We start from the raw sequence: 18,918 nt of genomic DNA, 5'->3' as shown, positions 1-18,918 counted from the left end.
ATTGAAAGTGTAAGATCTGACCTTCAGCTGGAATTGTGCAATTTGCAATCAGACCCTTTTTATACTAATATGACTGAAAAAGGAGAAGATCTTTTTAAATTACTACCAAAAAGAGAGGTACCCGAAATTGAGGAAGTTTGTACTCAAGATGTGCTCAATGCTCAGGAGCACATGGCTTTGTGCAAGCACTTTTTCAACAATGAAATTCATTAAATCAAAGTACAGATGTTCATTGACAGATAATTCCCTTGCAATTTTACTATGATTGGCAACTACAAGCATTGAAATTGATATAACTGGTTAAACTACCGCAGAGCTCTCTTTAAAATGAAGAGGCTGAGATGTATACTGGTCATAAATGCAAACAGCATTTGCTCATAACATTAAACAGAGGTGTGATAAGCACTCCAGAACAGACATTCAATTTCTAAAAAGGAATAATGTTTTTGCATTTGTATCTAACAAGTTCCAGTGGTTTAGATCTGTGTACAATTTCTTAAGCATTGAGCTAGAGGTTGCCAAGAAGAATGAGCATGCAGAAGGAAACACTGACACTGTTAACAACTGAGTTATGAGGGTTAAATGCCAACATTTTAATAATATAATAATATTTTACTCCAGCTACAAAACTGGCCCTTAATGGAAAGACATTTGTCCTTTAAAAATGACTGCATCTTGTCTACTGTTTCAATAAAAACCTTTATAAGCACCATGACTTTTCTTTCTTATGAAATTTTCAAAGTGCTTACTAAACCAAACTAACTAATGATAGGACTCTCCAAGTAATTTCAATATATGTACTGTATTTATTATTGTGGACGTGGCCCTCAGATAAACCTTTTTTTAATGCCCTTGGATTATCTAAGGTTGGACAGCTGTGGCCTTAACTCATCTGCACCAAGTACCAAACTGTTGTAGCCCAATACTGTGTATTTCACAGTCATGTGCCTGCAAAATATTTAAATTACAAATCCATTCAGTTAATATTTTAACCTTAAACTACTAGAGGTCATGCTGTCCATTTTATTCCCAGTCAAATAAGCACGCTGTCAACAGTCAAATAAACAAAGAAACCAAAGATTGTACCCAAAAAACATGTCTCATATGCTGAAGACTCTGTTTACTCCAATTCATTATTTCCTTTAAAGCAGAATGCTCTGGGAAGCAGGATACATATAAATCAAAGTCAAAGTAAACTTTATTGTCATAAAGATCAACACATTGGAGAAAGTGCATGTCACTGCATGAAATTCTGATACTCAGGCTCGTACCATAAGAATTATCGTTTACAGAAGGAAGATTAATAATAATTTAAAAATGCTGAAAATAGAAACCAAAATAAGATAATAAAAATAAATACAATAAAAAAATAGATACAAATTTGAAAGTTTTTACAGCAGAAACAAAAACAATGCAACAACAGGAACAGACTTAGTAGAAATATAAGAATATATAACAAACAGTACTATAAAGAAAGAGGCACACATAAAAGAAAAACTTACGGTTTACAGTTTTCATAGTGCAGATAGAGAAGTGTAAAGTGAGCTATGTAGAGAGTTATGTAAATAACAATGACATGTTCCACATAAATAATGTTTGTTTACCCATTTAGCGGGTTAGGCTATGGGTTTGTTGTTCAGCAGTCTGATAGCAAGTGGGAAGAAGCTGTTATGGAATCTAGATGTCCTGCATCTAATGCTTCTGTAACACTTCCTTGTTGTCAGGAGTTTGAACAGTCTATAGCCCGGATGGTGTATATCCCTCAATAGTTTTCGGACTCTACCATAGCATCTGTTTGAATATATGTCCAGTATGGAATGAAGGTTGAAGCCAATGTTTTTGTGGCTTGTTTAATGATCTTATCCAGTGCCTTCCGATCAGCTTGAGAGCAATTTCCATAACAGACGATGTTGTTTGTCAGTACGCTCTCAATCGTGGCTCTGTAGAAGGTAAGTAGGACCTGTGGGGTGAGGTTAGCTCTACAAAGTCACATAAACATGTGCACCCATACACACACACACACACACACACACACACACACACACACACACACACACACACACACACACACACACATGCACTCACACGTGACGAATAATTACAGCTCCTTGTATGACTGTGTACATTTATACATTTGCTTGCAATAAAATGAATAAACAAATACATAATGACCAAGAAGTGTTTTTCTGCTCACTGCTGTGAGAACTGTATAATGCACCCCATCACACACCTCCCATGCTCTCCTAATATCTCACTAGAAGAATCAGAGACAAAGGCCCAATAATTAGAAACAGATTTTAAATCCCTCGCTTATATACTTAAGTTGCATTAGCATGCAGTTTCTGAAGGACAAAGTCTGAAACTCACACACCTGACATTTACTGAAAATTGAAAACAACTGGTCAGAAAGACAGACATTTTACAAAGAAAAGACCAATGAATTGTCAATTTCTTTGCTCAAGAATTGTGGACAAATCCAAAAATAACTGGCAGGAGGCCCCAAAAGTGACAAATTTTAAACACTATTTTTATCTGTTTGTTAATTATGTAAACCACTAGAGAAAACTTCATTTTTTAGGGTGACCCAGAAGTACTAAGGGACTTGCCCACTGTCACACTAGTAAATGGAGCTGAGAGCATTCAAGGCCTATACTTTTTGACCACAGGAAACAATTCATTAACAACTCATTAATAGCTCAGCGGCAGCTGCAAACGTTAATGGAGGTCTAGCAATTGGTGTGGAGGATTAGGGCTACAGGTCAAAGATACAGGGTTTGCTTCTCTTACTGTGTGAGACTGAATAAGTTCCTTAATGAGGAAACCCCTGGCTAACTTGGGCATTTCACACACCACTACTGTTGATTCAGATGGGCCAATTCAAAATGCCTGCCCATACTCATGTCAAGTAGTTCACTCAATGACTTGATACTTTACTTCTTACATTGCCACTGCTCAGTATTTCTTGATTCAGTTCATTCAATGCCCTGTGGTTCTGGTCAATTCAAAATGAGTAAAACTGGAACTGCTCAGCTGGGGGAGAATGGTGGCAGAAGATGTTTATGGAAGTAATGTGCAGCTTGCAAAATCAACTGTGGGTGAGTTTGTTTTAGTAAGGCACTATGGAGGCACACAATTTCATGGGGGGGGGGCATGTGCCCCCCTGTGCTGACCATAGCTCTGCTTCAGGCTATGTGTCAGAATCTTAGTGCGGGAATGGGGGCAAGCCCCCCCCCCCCCGCTGAAAATACTTTCTAGGTATAACAACATGTTTTGCACTTCATTCTTCCTGGAATTGGGACTTTCTCTGATGAGTCTCAAAACTCCAGGATGGCTAATATAGTAGTGGACATTGTATAGGTCAGCTGGCTTTAAAAAATGCCCCCAAAATAAAAGCATCAAATAGGAAAGCATAGGTGAGAATATGATACATTTAAAAATATATAACTGGAAATTATGCAATGAGGGAACTTGGAATCGTGAAAAGCTACATATTTGTACATAGTACATCCAGCACACAGATTATGCCCCAAAGTAAGGGTAAAGACACCCTTTTTATACAACTCTGCTATGTAAATGAGGTGCATAACAGGTCTTGCATTCCCAGCTCTTATTTCATGCCAGAGTCTGAACAATGGTTACCACAAACAACAGTGAGAAGTTAAAGCACCTTTGAAAGCTGAAAAACACACAAAAAATATGACATCTTTTAAAGCTGTTCAGAGGTATCCTTAGCTTGTTGCCACTGTTTCTGTGGTAACGGTATATAGTCATGGTTTTCAAAGACATAAAATGTGTTCTTCTACACTTTTTCTACAAATAGCAATATATCACAGCAGGTGAATCTCCATGTACTATGAAGAATTTTGACTGTCTCTGTTATGTCAACTTGCACCTTCTGCTCATGAGGTGAATTCTTTGATACCCTTGTCTCAATCACATAAAAGTCCACCAAGATTCACTATGTTAGACCCAGAATGAACATTTTACTAAACGTTGTACAGCAATCCAGTTTCACTCAATCAGAAAAATTCAAATAATTTGAGATTATGGGGCATGGCAGATAACATGTTCAGTTGCATTCCCTCATGAATTATAACGTGAAAGAACAAAGTCAGCATAGATCAAAAGTGTGTGGGATATAGGAAAATACTCTGCAGTACGTGTACTGCAATTTTGTCACTGTTCTATTTTTTTTTTTTATACATAGCAAATGAGACAGTTGATGCTGTTTTCCTTGTTGAACTGATTTGGCTGAAATGTTGCATCCGTTGGTATTGCACTGGAAGTTAATAGCAACTGTCATGGGAAACATTCGCCTCTGTCTAAGCTAACAGTTATAGCAGCTTGCATCTCATCTGAATAGCGGATCTCTATACTGAGACAGTCCTTTCCACAAAATCAGCTACCACTCTCAAAGACTATTCAAAAGCCTGATTCCTCCTCCCTTACAAACCCTAAGCCTGAAAGACTGCCAGTGTTGCATATAACATAAAATCAGAACTGAAATGTAGGTAGAATAAAAGAGAACGACTTGTCTCTGAGTGCCCTTCTCCCACAGTGACACACTGCATCTCCTTTAGTTGTTTCAAGTAAATGTCCACATGATTTTCTACGAAGTGTGAGTTTCAGTTATATAGAAATACACATGTTCTGAAGAGGTTGCTTTTAACTCTAATGCATGACATTGTTTAATGAATGCAACACATCTACTTTATCTCAAAACTCACACGTTTCCACATACAGAAATAAAGTTTAGCAAAGTTATGCACACGTAAGATAAGAATGTCCACCTTGTTCTTTATAATGTGGAAAAGAAAATTAAAGTTATGGGGATGACCTAACTGAAGTCTAACAATAAAGCCCCTCACCATAAACCCTGCACAAAAACCAACGGGCATGTTGAAACTGTATGCTTCTCCTCATTTTGTTCTACTGTAAAACCATCACATGCGCAAAAGGAAGACAGAAACGGTTACTCTTTTTTACACTCCAAGAGATGTACATAACAAGGGTGTACATTTCTTTTTCTGAGCATCCATTACAAACATTGGGGCTTTATGAAGTTATTTTATGTCTATAACAGTTTAAATGAATTCCTCTAACAACATGTATGCAGTTTGCTTACACAGAGGATTGCAAATCTATAAACAATATCTCTTAATAGTTTTTGACTGAGTAGATGAAATGTTACATTAAGTACTATGGGTGGGGTTGGGGCAATAGCTTGAGTGATGTGACCATCTTTTCAATGTCAGGTTGTTTGGGGGCAGCAATAAGCATTTGCGAGTACAAAATGGAATTCACTGACTATACCCCAGTACAAAATAATGCAAAAACTCTCAGAACAAAATGGGTTCTGAACCTCATCTGTCTCATTAGACAAATGAGGTTAAAAATAAAGTATTATAGCTCAACTATGTTGCTGCTCATCTAAAGCATCAGTATTTTGTGAACCCAAAATTGTTGAGATCTTAATTTCATTATCTAGAAATCAAAGCTGACTGCCCCAAATTCAGGAATACTTATTAAAGAAACACAAAGATCCCAGTCATTGATGCATATTAATTGCTGCACCAGTCATTTAGAAAGCAGGTTTATGGTAAGAGTTGAGTGAGAAAAAAACAAGCATTTTTAGAAGTATAAGATGCCTGTAGTGGATGCCCTACTACCGCTCAAAAATGAATTGGTCGAGTATCATTTGTGCAATGCATTTAATATCGATCAGTACACAAGAGAAAAGTTCCATTTCCAGAAAACAGTTGGTTTTCTGGTCCAAAATGAAAAATATGAATGTTTGTATTGCCTGAAGTTCCCAGGCATGCCAAATCATGTAAAGGTGGAGAAAAAATACAATCACCCATAATGCACTTTAAAAAAAACCTGTATGCAGTGTTTTCGGACAGATCTAATGTAGGATCTCTTACAAACAGGTTCTACGTTGGTGAAAATAAATGAAGCACAGCATACACACATGCATATATCCATCTAAAAATAAAGTATTTAAAAAAATATGATCAGAAATAGCAAGCGATATAACAGCGTAACAGGATGGCACTAGGACATAGAAGCATTGCATAAATAAAAATGATGTACAAATGCCACAGAACGGCAGATAAACAGCACAATTGACCAGAAATACACTTACACAATAAGAAGTACAGCAAATATAGCAAATGACACCGACATATTTTAAAGCAGAGTATGCATACCGAAAAAACTCAGAAAACCAAACCTCCCAAGTAGCTCTCATTACATTGAATGTTCCTTATCTGGTTTCTCAAAAAGTTCACATCCCTCAAAATTACACATTTAAATTGTCTTACAGACATTCATTGTTCAAATATTTGTTATTATTTTTTTATTTATCCTTTGTTAACCTAGCTAGTTTCACTAGGTTACTAGCCACTTTTCAGGGGAGACCCAAAGTGGTATTTATACTGCTAGGCGAAATTTGGTTAGAGCACTGGGGAACTTCCTCTAGTATTTGTGAGGTGATCACTAGGTGGTGGCAGAGAGCTGTTACTGGTGATCACTGAATCTAAGATGGAGTCTGTGAGTGTACATGATCTGGAGCAGGAAGAAAAAAAGAAACTGTAATTCAGATGGAAAACGGTGTTTTTTAGGTAAATATCATGGAAGCAAAAGGTTGGGATCACTCTGTTTTCAAAAAATGATGGAAGAAACAGGACCAGACGAATCCGAGATCATGCAGTGGAGTGTGGTAATGAACAAAATACTTGGCAGTGAGGAGATCGCAGAAAAACTGAAGGAAGGTATAAATGAAGGAGTGAATGCCTGGCCAGTGAAGTAAATGAATTTAAGCGTATGTTCTATGTTGGTGATCAGAAAGGTGAAACAGAGAGAAGTAAACAAATAGAGACAGTGGTGTTTCCAGAATAAAGATATATGCAGCAGCAGCTGTAGCAGGTAAAGACTACAGAAACAAAAAGAATGTGCCAGTGCAGAGGAGACAGACTGGTGCTGTTAGGAGCTGGAGCAAAAGGCCTGTTGTGTGAGTGAAAATAACGGCAAATAAACAGGCACTGTGTTTTAGACAGTGTTTTTATGCCCTTAAGACTTGTTTTTTCTGACATTAATACATATAAGAACTGAACCTTTCAGGTTTTGAGACATATGCATTAACAGAAAGTTTGTTAAGAGAAGTAACATATCTTCTTGGAAGGACTATATTTATCAAAATGTAAATGCACAGTTAAAAAAGAAAACTGTTGTTTCAATTTAGAGCAAGTGAGGTAAATGATAATGAATTATTTTTTTTTCTAAGCTCATGTCAGACTGTGCATGATATTAAAAAAGTTGTGGATGACACAGAAAAGTATAAACTGGGGGACTGGAAGTTTCTGTAACTTTAAAAATGGAAAATAAGTTATAGCATTTTCTTATTGTGATAGTAATAAATGGGGAAAAATGGAGTGTTTATTACTGTGGGTAGTAAAGCTTTTTTTCTTTGGAGATGAATGACATTTCATCCAGGACTGTACCAAAAAAAATGTCTGGGCAGTGCGGAGAGTTTGGACATTCTAGAAAAAAAGCTATAAACCATATTATATTGTTGGCAATGTGGGAGTAATGAGCATTTCTAATTTTCTCCTCCACGCATTAATGAAGACAGACAAACTGAGTAAAATGAGAGGGAAGAACACATCTTTACACAAGAAAAGGTGGAATTGACTGATGAAAGGGGTGGGGGAGGGGGGAGTGCAAGATAAAAATATAGAAAAACATACACTAGATGAAGTTCATAAACTAATACAGGAAAAGGGAACACATATAGAGATGGAAAACAGGTTCCAGGTATTAGAAAGAGAGGAAAAAGAAGAGGGAAATATAAGCTATGAGTTAGAAAAAAGGCAAAATGTTCTATTAAAGGAAGGGTGAGAAGGAGAAAAAGGAGGTCAAAAGATGAAAAAAAAAAGGGAAAAGTTAATATACATGCATCAGCAATGAATGTGAATAGCATGAAAAGTGCTGTAGTGAGTATGTGTATACAAATAAAACTGAAAGAAAAAATGTTTGGGAAATTCAAAATGATATAATAGCAAATATGTTGATTACAGTGGTGGCAGAGTTTAATTGTAATTTATGAAAGGTGAAAGTAGCATAAGATGTAAAAATATTGAGAGGTAATAAATAATTAAGCAATAACCCACACCTGGGTGTGGGTAACGCTGGATTTACCCATGGTTGGTATGGTTTGGCCACGACGGCGAAGCCCGAGTGGCCAAACAAAGACAACCATGGGTAAATCCAGCATTACCCACACCCAGAAGTGAGTTATTGCTATTATACAATGACATTATTTAAGAAAAAAAATATTTACTTTTCTTAAATAATGGCATTGTATAATGCCTCCTTGCTGCCCTTCTGCAGCTGTCCAGTATTCTGCGGCAGTTCTGAGGGACTGCACATGCGTATGCTTACGCAGTACATCAGAGCTGTGAGTGGAAGCAACAGAGAAAGGAAGCTCTCCGTTGCTTTTTAAAAGGTGTCTCGCTATGTTAAACAAGTTTAACATAGCAAGATATCTTAAAAAAAAGCAACAGAGATCTTCCTTTCTCCGTTGCTTTTTTTAAAGCTGTCTCACTATGTTAAAGCAAGACAGCTTTAAAAAAAGCAACGGAGAAAGGAAGATCTGTGTTACTTTTTTAAGATATCTCGCTATGTTAAACTCATTTAACATAGCGAGATAACAGCAATGGAGCTCTTCTGTTCTCCATTGCTGTCCAACACACACACACACACACACACACACACACACACACACACAAAAAAAATATTAATGGAAAAAGTCCGGGTGGCCAGACCTTTTTCCATTAGTATAAGTCTGATTTACATTGGGCACGCTGACCAATCAGCATGCACATTTTGGAATATTAATGGGGGTTGTTGTATAAGGGTAGGTTTAGAACAGTAAAGTGAGAGAATATGCATATAAGAGCTGGTTACTTAAAACAGATTAATTATATTTTGTTTACAGGTGACGTGAAGGGAGTAAAATATGGAATTAGAGAAGCAATATTTTTAGATCATAGGACTGTATGGGCAATGATGTGAACAAATGAAAATATTATAAAAGAAGGAAAGGTGTTAAAAAGAGTGACAGGAAAAAACGCAGGAATGGAATGTCTTAAAAAAGAAAGATGGTGACTATTGAAAGAACATATGACAATGAAGCCATTGTATGGCAGTTTGACAAAGGGGTTGATGGTGTATAAAGAGAACTTTAAAAAAATTAAAATTAGAGAAAGAACAATGGAAGAAGAAAAGATAATATATAATAAGCAAAGGTATACATTTTGAATGAATAGTAAAGAAAGGGGCAGGGGAAATTCTTGAAGAAGAAGAAAAGAAAATATATGAATGTAATAAAGAAAAAATAGAAAGAATGATATGTAGACAAAAGTATTATTTGAAAGGGAGAAAATAAGAAGTTTCCCTATTTTTGGTTAATAAATTAATACGTAACCAGAGGAAAATTAATTTAATAAAGCATGAAAAAAGACAGTTAAATTGTAAACAAGCAGAAATTATGGATATTGTTGAAAGGTATGTACAGAATATGTATGAGAAAAAATGTGACAGGGGTGTATGGGAAATAAAAAAATGAAAAAAGGAGGTAGTGGAAGAAATGGGAAAAAAATCAAAAGGAAAGAGTTAAAGATGCTATAAAGAAAAGCAAAGAATCCAGATCGATTAGTGTATATTTTTTTTTATAAAGAAATGTCCAATGATGAAAAGGATGTTTTTTTTCCCTGAAAATGTACTAAATGAATAGATGGATGAAAGTATAAAAGAAGAAAAATTTTTTTAGGGGGTTATAAAACTATCATGAAAAAAGACAGAAAGCTAGGAAATAAAAATATTGAAGCTAATTATTTTGGGAAATACTGACTATAAAATATTTATGAAGATTATTCATAAATGAATGTTGGGTGTCATAAAAGAAGACTTGGATGAAAGGGTGTATGGGGTTAAAGGTTAAAGAGTAAATAAATGCTAATGATAGTTAAAGAAGTGGTTGATTGTACAGACGGGAAAGGAGAAGGAAAAGTAACAATATGTAATGTGGCTACGGCATTTGATAGTAGTGATTGTGGGGAATTGATTGTTGAACATTTTAAAACAATATGCACTAGAAATATATATAGATATTAAGGACAATTTATGAACATGCTTGTGTCCTGTGATGGTGAATAGATGGGTAGGAAAAAAGATAAGACACGGTAGATGGATAAAACAAGGTTGTCCATTAATCATGTGGCTGTTTGTGATGGAAATGAATGCAGTTCTACAAGCTTGTAGATCAAGGTTAGAGGATGGTAAATGGGATGTTAAGGAAGGGATAAGGTTACCATTTATGTTTGCCTATGCAGATTACTTGGTCTTCGCAACCAAGAACAAACATTAGATGAAAAAGATCATTTACAGAACAGAGCAAATTTTAGGTACAATAAGACTGCAATTGACAAAGTCAAAAAAATAGGGGGTTTGGAGATGTCATAAGAACAGCAGGAATTTATTTTTACCAGAACTGAAATTGATGTTATAGGGGTTAAATTTGGAAGGGAACAAGTTGAAATAGAACAACTGTGAGAAGTTCTAAAAAGATATGGAAGTTGACAAAATTGGTGGAGGATGTTTCAGTTGTCACTAAGAAAAAGGGTATACATGTTAAACACATATATTTTAGGGAAGCTTGCATATCTTGGTGGTCTGTACCTGTTTCCAAGCTGTATGGAAACTGAATTATTGGGTGCATTAAACTTGAAGACAGATTTTCAATATTTGCCATGGTTGTCAGCAAGCAAAGATGATATTCCCCTGCAGCATATGATGCATGCATCAGTATCACAATGGCAGCCCTGACCCTAATGACATCCTCATTTATGTCTGCTGTGGCATGGGATATCCTCATGTCTGTGTCATCTCCTTTGTGACATGTTCTCCATAATATCTGCTGTAATGTCCATTTCCTAGGCATCTGTTGTATGATGACCTTGGGATCCCATGGCACACATCACTTGGCTATAGCAGAAGAGATGTCACCAGATGTCATTACCTCCTCTCTCACTGCTTGTACAGTTCTTGCAACTATCACATCCTCCGTCTTGTAATTGTTACTGTCCTTCCATGACAGCTTTGATTTCTTTCAAGCACACACCCCCAATACGATCTTCCATTGTTCTGCCTTTCCTTATGGAACATGTAACCATTTCCCAAAAGTATTTGTTTATTACTTTGGCCATGTTTGTGCCATATACTTTTGCAGTCTGGCCAGGAATATTTGCATTATTGTCATTTTCAAAGTCTGCACTTTCCACATTTTAAATATGGCAGTAGATGTGGGACAAAGTTCTTTTTATTGTGGTCCTAAGGGGAGTTGCTCATATGCACCAGCTGCTCCATAAACCTCCCAGAGGGTATACTCACAAGCACACACAAGAGCCTAGCAGTCTGCGAATATTTTGCTGAAGTAACTGCCTTTCAGGATGAAATTCAGCCTTGGTGATTCACAAGTCAAGCAAGATAAATGTGTCCTATTTTGTTTCATCCACTCATAGTGGAAGCATCTGTTACATTAGGGCTTTATTATTCCTCTTGCAGACTAAAATAGACTGGTTGCTCCAAAGACTCTTCATTACACAGCTCCAAATACAGTCCTCTAACATTTCTTTAGCACCATTTACTGACATGACATGGCCATGTTGACATCCTGGTGAATATCATCAGTTAACAAAGTGGATGGCAAATAATTCACTGCCATTTCCCTTCTTACATTGTTTACTATTTGTTACATCTTGAAGACAGTTACTGCTTGTAAACATTACTTATTTTCATCTTCCTGAAAATGACATATGAAATGAGTTCTTCTTGCTGCTGTTAGTAACCATTTCCTAAAGCCCTACTAGAGTTAACGAACACAGCCATGCAATGAATCTGATCTTCGTCTTACCCTACGTTCCATTTGTTAATTATACTCTCTCTTTGACCACAGAAAAGCTATTGTTGGAAAGTTTGACAAAGTTAGTGTAAACCCCTTTTTTTTTTTTTACTGGATTGTAAACTGGCTATCTAACAGACGCCAAGTAGTTGGTACTCTCTCTGAAAGGTAAATTGTAACCAATGCTACCACAGGATGTCTGTAAAATAAATATTAAAAGGCCAAGCAAGACAGCATCCCTGAAGTGTGACTGACTGATGACTGCAAGCTAGGCACTGTTATTCCCACCTTCAGTGGCAAACTGTTCCAGTAAGGATTGGAATGTACATATACCTGATATATACTGAAAATGGTCTCACACTAAATACAAAGAAGTGCAACATAGTAGCATTTAGCAAAAAGCTGCTCCCACCTCATAGTTTATATGTGGCACTATTGTACTAACAGATATGGCTATAAGAGACATGGATACTTATGCAGACAACTCTCTCTCTCATTCAGTCATCATTTTTACAGCATAGTGAGGAAATCTTTCTAATTGGCACAGTTAATTTCCATGCAAGTATCTTCAAGATCCAAAGTAGTCATATTACTACAGTAGTCTTCTTTTATCAGATCAATTATAGAATACAATATCCCCTTTCATACATGCAAATCCAAGCATAAAGCTGATCTGGAAAGGCCCTAATGATTTTTAACCAAAGATATTAACAACCTTAAATCATTCAATTATCTGAAAAGATGAACACGACTGTCCTTATATTCAGTAACCTAGCGGCAGCTTTAAGGTGACCTATGTCTTGCTTTCTGAGACGTGAAAAGCCCAAACTTATTTGCCTATTTATTTATTTTTTGCAAAACCAGTGGTTTTACAAGCATCCTTACTGGAGATCTAAATTTATTCCCATAAATAAATAATACTCTGGAGGGATAGGTTCCTCACTCAATGTATTCCCAGCTTTTAATTACTTCAGATAAAGCAAAATCCTTCTTTGTTTGACCTTAAGGCTAGTCTTGATGATTGAATGGGTAGATACAAATTAATACCAGGGCTATTGTGTACATCCCTGCTTGATTTGGTTGGTGAGTACTGTTATGTGCCTGCAAAGTGTAGCAACAACTTTTATGCATGTCTGCTTAAAGGATTAAATCGCTAGGCATCTTATGATTTTTCACATAGCTTGCCTAATATTGTTCTTTAGGTTCCCATTTAACTTACCTCATCTTCCCACTATACCTTCTAACCTAACATATATGGCTAGACCCATCGCCTCTTCTACAAGATAGTTTATGGACTCAGTATTTGTGAATATCTCACCAAGGAATGCAATAAAATGTTCATTTGTTTGCACATACAACCCCATATATCCCAGTGTATTCATTCAGTCTGTCAGATCGTACCATTAAATGGTACACCCCTTTGTTCAAAATAAAGTACAGTGTGACACGCATGTCTATTTCTCAAAAAAGTGACATTTCTGAAAAAGAAATATCCTTCCACCATTAACAGCAATTTAACTCATACCGCTAATCACTTTCAAATACTGTAAGCCATGTCAAGTTCATCCTTAATTTCATTAAATAACTATGGAGTTGTTAAGTGTCAATGCATCCACCTTATAGTATTTTCTGTTTTATATCCCCTTATTGCATATTCTTGCCACAATTCACATTTCAAATGAGGTAGATGATGGAATTCCTTGAAAAGAAGTGACAAGAGTTTGTTTACAAAACAGGTGTTTTAATGTTAATCCTTAGAATGTATAACAGCAAAATTAAGTTCTATATAAAAAGAAAATCATAATGACAAAGAGAATATCCTACACTATTGGCTTTCTAGATAGAAACTGTGATGTACAGCTACCTAGCAGTGCTTTAGTGCATTTATCCTTGACTAATTACCAGTGAGTCCTGTAAAGTATGAGCGGAAGGACATTGAAACATGTCATCTTTGTTTAGTAAGTGTATTGCAGATTCTTCGATCCCCAAATCTGTAAACCTGTCTCATACTTTGTTTTATTCTGCACCCACTGTTGCACCCCTTGCAGTCCTGACATTTAACTGTGCCAAAGATCCAGGTCTCCTAACAAAGCCTGATTCCTTCCTTCACGTGACAGCCACACTACTCTTTAACACTTGAAACAATCAATAGGTTTTCTGCTGTTTCCATTAATGACAAATTTCCAGCAGTTGCTTTTTCCATTCTTCTTCCCATGAAACCTGAATGACCCTTATATTTAAACTCAGATCAGACAGCAAAATCTTCCTGATGTCTTGTGTGCCTCCTAGGATGAATACTTCTTTAGACATGGGACTGCATTTCTGTGTTTGCTGTTCATGATACATGTATTACAGAGTCAAGGTTTTACTTGATACTTAAACTCTGTGCACAAAGAATAGGAAAGTGTTGTAATGCCATAGTAGGATTCTGTTGATTCACTGTAAATACTTCCCAGATCATGACTGAAAAAAAAGATCAGTAATGAATCTATGCACCGATACAGTTAAGCAATAAGTAAATAATGATCCATTATACATGGCAGCTATAATGCTTTTATCCAAGTTGGTGAGGGAATTAGAATGCAGCTTTTTTGTGATCACTGACATATTTCAAGGATTTAGGTGGTTAAATGTAACTTAATAGATAATGCCATTGCCAGCATAAATACCATAACAGTCATTCAGAAATATTCATCCAGGTCAGCCTTAAATGTGATTAGAGTTAGGCAAACCTTTACAGAAGGTGAAAGAATTGCATTCAACCACTGCTCTTTCCATGAACCAGTTAATGGATCTGTTGTTCTTATGGTAAGATCATTATACTGAATCTGAAGTTATCCTCTTCTTTAAACATTCCCGTAAAAGATGTCATTAGATGCTTTAAAGACCTGCATTAGATCACTCTCTGTTGTCTGTAAGTTACAGAGAATGCATAATCATTACACAGTCTGTGCATATATACCATTTCTCGTTCACATATCAGTTTGATTAATCTGCACTGCACAGTTTCTAAATTCAGCTGTTTTTGTAAATTGTTACTAAAGTAATTATTTATTTTATGTTTATTTACCAGAGTGCTGCAATACAAAATGTTGAAAACCTCTCTGTAAACCCTAGATACAATGGGTGCACAAAATACATTTTATTGAAGGTTCACAGCATTAGTATAATCTTTACTTTTAACAAATCTCAGGATGTAACTTAACTGACCAGAAAACAAAAGCAGGGTAAAGTTGCAATGATGTTATACTATTACCTCATTAAAAATTTAACTCACCATTTCCAGATGGTAACTCCAGTCATAAAATAAATAACTTAAAAATTTGGCTTCATTCTGGTATACCTCATCACTGGAAATCAATTGAGATAATCCAACAAACTGACCATTTATCAAATTTCTTTTATTTTCTGCCACATATGGTAGCAACTGTTGGAAAAGGTTATTTTCCTGTATATATTACATTCATATTTTATTGCATTAAAATTTTAATAATAGTAATATCCAAATAATTAATTTGATTAAAATCATAAGAACTAGTAAATTGTAAAAAAGATACAGTATTGTCCAAATAATCAATAAATCCATTTAAAAGTTCAATATTCTCTTGCTATAATATTACAATATCATCCAAATATCTTAAATATAAATGAATACTTCTCTAGTTTTCTCTAGCCATAATGTATATTTTCTCCCACATACAAAGCACAGCATTGGTAAAATCAGGTGCTAAAGTTGCTCCCATACCTACACCTCAAATCTGTTTTTAATACTCACCATTAAAAAAATACAGAATTATTTTTCAAAACAATATCCATCATTTCAGCCAATAGATTAATATCACACTGAAACATGGTGGAAAATAAGGATTACAAAAATGTTTTTCTAACTCGATTAGTTCTGTCACATTTGACAGGTTTTTCAGGAATGCAATTTTGATGCTAGACAAAGAGAGGTAAGATTTCCATTAATTCAAAAACTTATGGGAATAGAGAAATTCCTTTTACAACACTGCATCCTGAAATTGGACAATGTTTTTTTATTACATCCTAGAACTGCAAGAAGGGCCATTAAAGGACTTTGCATTTGGAAATACCTGGATGTTGTGATCAAAGCCTCTTTATTTCACAATGTTTTCTTGAACCTCTTTTGATAAAATGAGTTTAGAATTTGTGGATATAATTATTAGGGACAATTCTAGGAAACTTAAAATCTTGAAGAAACCATTAAACAACTGCAACATAATATTATTAAAAATATTTTATTTTTTCAATAAGAAGAAAAGTATAATAACATTTTTTAAATGTGAATTTGAAATTTAAAAGAGTTAAGGACAGAAAAACTATGAAATTTCTAAGTTGTAAATTAGCCTATGACATGAAGGAAGTTTATCCTCCTCCTAAAGAGACATTTTATGTTCAGAATTCTCAAGATAAGGTTTATGAAGGGCAATCAATGCTTTTTCAGAATAGGAAGAACCCTCACTGTCTGTTGACAGTAATGATGTACAGAATCCTTGTATCCTTTCAGTACGGTGTCTGTGTGAGCACTCCAGTCATTGTATGTGTCTGAGCAGATACATGCCAAAGTAGGCATTATATTCAATGACTGGCCTAATAAGGGCTGAGTAAAGGGGGACAATGACATCCCTCAATCCAGACACCATCCCTTTGGTTATAAGCTGTGCAATATAGAAGGATTTTCTTTCAATGGATACATGTTGGTCAAAAGTTAAGTCACTGTCCACATAAGTTCCCAAATCCCAAACAACTGTGTCAACTCTTAGGGGGTATATTTTCAATGTGATAGTTTTCTGGAGTAGATGACATCCTAATGGATTCAATAATGCAGTTTTTGGCATTTAGTTTCATTCCATGATTTTGGCACCAGTTATTTATTTGGTATAAACCATCCTTCAGGATGCCTAAGTTATTCAGGGATTCAGTGACTGCTCCTAGCCTGCAATCATCTGCAAACCTAATCATTCAGAGCCCTTTGATTTTGGCTTTGACTTCATAAAAATAGATGACAAGAAGAACAGGTTCGATCACAAAACCCTGGGAGACTCCACCTGTAACTGATCTTTTCGTGGAGATAACTTCCCTTATTTTGTTTTCCTGCATCCTATCTGTGAGCCAGCTGGAAATCCAGCAGGTGACATAAGGATTTATACCCAGTTTATTTAGCTTTTCTACTATGCCTGAGTGGGGAATTCTCCTGAAAGCTTTGGCCAGGTCGAGTGAAGAAGTGAGTTATTTCTCCCCTCTACTGTGCATAAATGTTTAGAATAGAGCTTGGCAATATCTGTATTTTTTATTATAGAAATAATGTCTATTTAAGTGATATATCCCAACCTTTGCAAATGTTTTTAAAAATGGCATGCACATTCTCCATGCTTAAAAAATCTAGGGGACATAAAACTGAATGCAATGACCCCATTTTGTACCTGGATATATAATTAAATTAATTTTGCACTAATTTTGAACTTCAGTGGTGTTCAGAGGCTTAAAATAGAAATAAGTAGGACTGCTGCTTTAATGTTCACTGAAGCAAGATCAACAAAATCTAATTTTGTATCAAACACATTTGAATGATGCACCTGAAAATTTTCTGTAATAAAGAGCATGACACCACTGCCTTGACCCAAATATTTTGTTACCACTTTATAGTTTTAATGAATGTCCTAACACTTCTGAATCTCAAACATGCTGACTGCAACACATGATGTAAGGCTGTGCTGTGTCCTTCCCAGGTATTATGGCCAAGATATCTTGACTTCTGAGTGCCAACAGTCAGAGTTCTGCTCTTTCACTACAATTTCCTGAGAAATTAGCAATGCTACTACCACTCTTAATCTTGAAAATTTGACTCAGCATAGCCATTGGTATCTTATTTAAAAGCTTCTCACCTTGTTATACCACTGGAGTTCTCACTAAGAAACATGCACACATGCATTCTTCAAATTTTTTATTCGCTGATGATTTGATTGAGCAGGAACTAACAAATAGTAAAAGGAGTAGTTTACAAAACACAAAAAACTTGGCTAATGTAGAATTTAAGTTTTATTTTAGATGTAATAATTTTAATCAGTTAGACTGGCTAATCATTAACACAGTAGCAGAGCAATAAAGCCATTACTGTAAAAGAATTACTGATAAATTAAGCTTAAAAAGTGTAATTAAAGTGTTGCTTTTCAGACTGAGCCAACAGATAGCCATTAATTAGTGCTATGGACCTAGTCAGAAACTGCAGTTAGTGCTCTAGTGCCTTGTACTCCTAGAAACATTACCCATAATGCCCTATGAGCATCCACTTCAGATCCAGTTTGCTGCCAAGAGACTACATGCAGCAGGAGAACAGCAATGAAATTCTAACAAGACAACAGAAACTTGACAATTTGGATGGAGGGATGAGGGGAGGGATGTTATACTGGACGGAGATGGATGAAAGTATCCAGCATTATGGAAAGTACCCAATGTCTGTATCCTATTTCATCAGTATGTCCAACCTGATCTTTGAGATAGAATTCCAACCTACCTGAGATCTCGAATGGAATCATGACAGTATACCTCTGAGTAATAAATCTCAAAATGCAGCTCTTTTTCTAGAAATGATGTCCATTTTATAATGTTTAGAATAAATGTGAAGAGTACACCATGTGGCAACTGCACAAATGTCATCAACAGAGGAATTTCTGAAACAGGCAGTAGAAGTTGCCATAGATCTTATGACATGAGCCTTAAGCTTAGAGTTTAGAGTATTGTCACTGCTAGAATAAATAAATGAGATGCAATCTGATAGCCATATGGACAGAATTTGTTAAGCAGCTTTGGATACCAGTCTATTAGGAGCAGAGGAAACAAACACCTGAGTATCTTTCCTAACAGCTTTAGTCATGTCATGGTAGGATTTGACTTGCCTGTGAACATCCAAGTTATGTCGGAGGCAGGCTCTTCTG

General features: G+C 35.7%; 1 protein-coding gene across 3 annotated transcripts in view; it reads right to left on the bottom strand.

The window, feature by feature from the left end:
- The window catches only part of TNR (tenascin R), a 5,843,683-nt gene that overhangs the window by 2,441,416 nt on the left and 3,383,349 nt on the right, over positions 1-18,918 (bottom strand). The window lies entirely within an intron of this gene.

Source organism: Protopterus annectens, chromosome 10.part0 (genome assembly GCF_019279795.1).
Source record: "Protopterus annectens isolate FY-2018-M chromosome 10.part0, PAN1.0, whole genome shotgun sequence".
NCBI lineage: Eukaryota > Metazoa > Chordata > Ceratodontiformes > Protopteridae > Protopterus > Protopterus annectens.
This window is presented reverse-complemented; position numbering and strand designations above follow the sequence as displayed.